We start from the raw sequence: 4708 nt of genomic DNA on the forward strand, positions 1-4708 counted from the left end.
TAACTATTGCAAAAATTGGAGCAAATGGACATGAAGCTAGTAACATGGATTGGGAATGGGGGATGACAGATAGACATCAGAGAGTGATATATGGTGGAGTGGAATCTAGGAGAATGAAGATGACTAGTATTGTACCTTAGGATTCTTTACTAGAGTCACTACTCTTTAATTTGTATATCAGTGATATAGGAAAGGATTTAAAGGGGGAAGGTGGATATTCAGTTTGCTGATGATGTAAATCTGCAGAGGACAATAGTTGATAAAGGTGATGTATATATCCTGCAGGATGATTTAGATAAATTGGCATTGTCGGAAAATGACAGTCATTTCTCGACTTACGTCAGGGTTCCATTCCATCCAGCAGGATGTAAGTCGATACATTAAATCAACAGAGTTACAGGGTTTAGGGCAGGAGTGTCAAACGCAATTGGACCACGGGCCATTTGCTATAAAACTGTATCTCAAGTGGGCCGCAAAAAATTTTTGACTAAACAAAAACCTGCACTAATTAGAATCGAAGGGAAGGGAAAAAATGAGTATAAATAAATTGGAAAATTAATAATAAAAATTTTATTTATTGTAAGTCATTACAAGACAAAATAATAATATAATGATTATGACGACTCAAAAAAAAAAATAATAATATAATGATTATGACAACTCAAAAAAAAAAATAATAATATAATGATTATGACAACTCAAAAAAAAAAAAAATAATAATATAAAGAATATTTTTATTATATTAATATTTACAATAGGTAGCATTTAATCCAAATTAAACCAAAATTAAATTTTATTTGAATAAATCAAACATTTATATATTTATACATTCTAAAAAAAAGTATAAACTCTCATCAATAACCATCGCAAAAATTTACAGAGCCTCCTGTTAGTTTGAAATTTTTTGTGTTTGTGTTGAAATAAAATACTGCTATATTTTTTTTTGGGGGGGGGGGAGAGTCTATATTTTGGGGAATTTTTTAAATGTTATTGAAAATATTTTGGAGAAAAATGATAATATTATTATTACATGACACCTCCAGAGAGTCCAAAGACTCATCGAGGGAGGACACCTACTCTACAATTCTCTGTCTCCACCAACTGCAGCTACCATCAGCATCATCTACACCAAAGCCATCTACCACCCACTGCCACCACTAGATTTTTACAGACAATCACAAACATCCATGCCCACAGTGGGATTCGCACCCCCAGCCTTTTGGCTGGAGAGCAGATACGCTAACCACTCGGCCAAGCAGGCCGGCTTTTTTTTTTTTTTTTTAATTACTTCCATCATAATCATATCACTGTGAGTTTAAATTCTTAAAAAAAATATCTGTTATAAAAAGTTAATCCAATAATAAGATTCTTTTGTACATTTGTATAAACGAAAACAAATTCATTATTACACCTGTTTTTTGTGAAATAACTATACAGCGGAAACATCAGTTCACAGAATAAATATGGGAAAACTTGGAGAGGGAAACCATTGCTTAAGGGAAGTTACTTTTGTAACAAATGATAAATACAACTGGTGTTTGTACTATTGAAATTGAAACATTCCATGCTTTCAGGCATGATCAGTGCATACGAATTTTTTTGGGGGGGAGAAGAAATAAACTTTTCACAAAATTAATCCAAAAAGTGCATCATCATGCAGTAAAGCAGTGGTGAACAAATAATTTCAAATATAATTGTTAAATATGTCTTATGTCTATCTACATTTAGAAAAAATATTGTTCATATTTACATTATCTGCAAGTATCCATTATTTAAATACTTTTACAAATTCCTTCTTATATTCACTCAAGGAAGGGAGACTAAATGTAGCTATCCAGCTTCACACTTTTTAATTACAAATGACAACTTCTCAAATAGAGCTAATATGTAAATATATAACAAAACAAAGGAATAGTTAAAAAATAAAAAAAAAAGAATAAAACACTATAGAAACATACACCTAAATGCGAGATGTATAAAATTCAGATCATTAATAGTGATTTTTTTAAGTGAATTCTTTACAGAATGAGAAATGCGAAAAATCTGAAAAATGCACTTAGAAAAATCTACAAAAAATTCAAAGAATAATGTATATGACCATACTATTAATTTTCCTTAGCACAAATGCTGTTCCTCTATAGAAAGAAAGTAGTCATACTAACATTAAAAAAAAAGAAAACTATGAATATCACAGCAAAATTGCACTTGACCAGCACCCAGGTTTACAGGCACTAGTCTTAAAATATAAATCTCATCCCAATTAATCAGAGATAAAGTTATTTCTGTTCATGATATATACAATAATGGAATATCAACATACACTTGAAAAGCTATATACATCACTAATATCTATGACACAAATGTAGAATTTCTGGTCATAAACTGTATTGTATTCAATATAAGTTACTGTGCTATCTACAAAAATGAGAAGTCAGGAAGAACAACAAAAAAAAAGGCCAGTTTATAGCTGCTGCTGCATATTTTGACCTCTGATAGTTTCATGCTTCTGATAGGAATAATAACTGAGTTCTTTTGGTTGTGCATTCCATGTGACCATTTACTGAATGTTTTTTTTTTTTTCATTTTTGCCTTGCCTGCAAGACACATTTGGAAGTTCTGATGCATTGTTACTTTCTGTACTTTCAGCATTTTCAACAATGTTTAAATTATTATGAACATATTTTAATGGTAGCTCAGAATGGAGGCCTACACTGCTAGCCCTAGCCAAATGATTTGAATTTTTTCCTGTTTTAAAAGGCCCATCAATAGCATAATGTAATTCAGGATGACCTGAAACACTACCCACCTCAATACTTGCTCTCCTTGAGCAAAGATCAATTCGTCCAGGTTGGTGGACATTTGGTGGTGTCTGTGCATGGTTTAATTTTGGGCTATGATTATGGTAATTAAAGTTGGACTGTGTTACATCCTGAATGAGGAACCTTTAAAAGGAAAACAATTCATTCAGGATTTAACAAGTCAGAAAAATCAGCTGAGAGAAAAAACTTGTACTCGAGCCGAAGTACTAACTGTAAATAGAAGTAGAATTACCTCCTTTTAGTAGAATTATAAGACCATGTAAAGAACTTTGTGTATAAATTAGTATTATATGAATGCATCATGTATACAATGAATGGGTAAATTAGATGTAAACAATAGTGCAAAGGTCACGGCAGGCTTGAGGCATTGGCAATCTCAGAAAGCGACGCACATTCGTTTCCCAGAAGGCGCCACTAGAGATCTCGAGATGTGCCAAAATTCCCACGGAGAAAGAAAGTAGCCGGCAGGAAAAAATCACAAAAAGTAAGAAGGCACTATCGCAGCTAGTAACAGGGTGCTAAAAAAAAAAGGGGGGGGGGGAGTGAAAGGAGAATAAAAAGGGTTTGTATCCTTTTCTCAAGGCCCTTTTTTCGCCTATCGGATGATGATTCGACTTCTCCCGTGGACTGGTAGATCCTGATGGTATTTCCTGGTGATAGTACGATATCGGACTGTGCTGTCTTCGCTCCTTCGCTGAAAGTTCCGACGGAATAATATCACAGATGTATATTAGAACCGGCAGTAGAAATGATGATGGTCCAAAACAGATCGAGAACAGACGAAGGAAAAAACCAGGTGCAGAGCATAGCTTAATCTGATGACCGTAATGACCCACCACGTGGACGCAGGCTAATGGAAGTATCGAGAGGTAATTCAAACAATGAAGGACAGTTCAGACGGACCTGGAGATCCTGCCCCAAGAAATGGTAAAGTACAGATTTTGTTGTATAATTACCCAGTCAGTAAAAGGGAAAGATCATTGTAGTGTAATAATCGAGTATGGACAGTATTTAAGAACTTTAAGTGATTATTTAGCAGTGGCTAATGTCCATAAGACAAATTGTCTGGAATGATTATAGATGATTGTGACTGGTTTAATGTGCAAGACTAACATAGTAGGTAGAATATTGATTAGAAGAGTATAATGTGTATATTATATGTGTGTTTAATCTCTAACTTAAAAGAAGGATTTATTGTTCATGCATTAGAGTATTAACATGCTAAATCAGTTTGATTTAGCATGTCATTGAACTAATTGAAAGTGAGATTGGTCTAAGTGTATATTGTCTTTAGATTCCAATAAATATGTTTTTCTCTTCTATACCTGAGTTTTGCTTGTGATATGAATCAAAACTACTACTCATTAATCTGAACCATAGCAGGGGGGGGGGATTGAAAGAAAGGTATAACATGTTGTTATAGCGGTTACGACGGCAAACTAGAATTTACTTAGCCACAGTAACGCATTTAGTTTATGAGTTTAAGCACTAAATTTATTCACCTATGTGCACCAAAAGTCTGGAAAAGTCTCCCTGAATAAGAGTTCCCTCTATTCTTAGATATTGGCTGGCACAGCTTTAAAAATTAAATTTGCCAATATCTGAAGAAGAGAGAAATTAGAGGATTCATTTCTTTTAGCAAGGAATAACCTTTAACAGTCAGGGTAAGCATGCAAGTAAAATTAGGGATCAGCTAGAGATATAGAATTTACTTTCCTTATAGAATGAACACTTAAGAAGTGATAAGTTATTAGAGTCAGGAAAATTTTGTATGTCTTGTAGTTATTGTAGAGAGGTAAATTCATAAAGGAAGTAAATTATCATAGGAGAAGTAGACATAACAATGGCACAGACGACAATGTTTAACAACTGTAAAGGAGGACTAGACA

This window comes from Typopeltis vanoorti, chromosome 4 (genome assembly GCF_054136105.1).
Source record: "Typopeltis vanoorti isolate ZY-2024b chromosome 4, IOZ_Tvanoo_1.0, whole genome shotgun sequence".
Taxonomy (NCBI): Eukaryota; Metazoa; Arthropoda; class Arachnida; order Uropygi; family Thelyphonidae; genus Typopeltis; species Typopeltis vanoorti.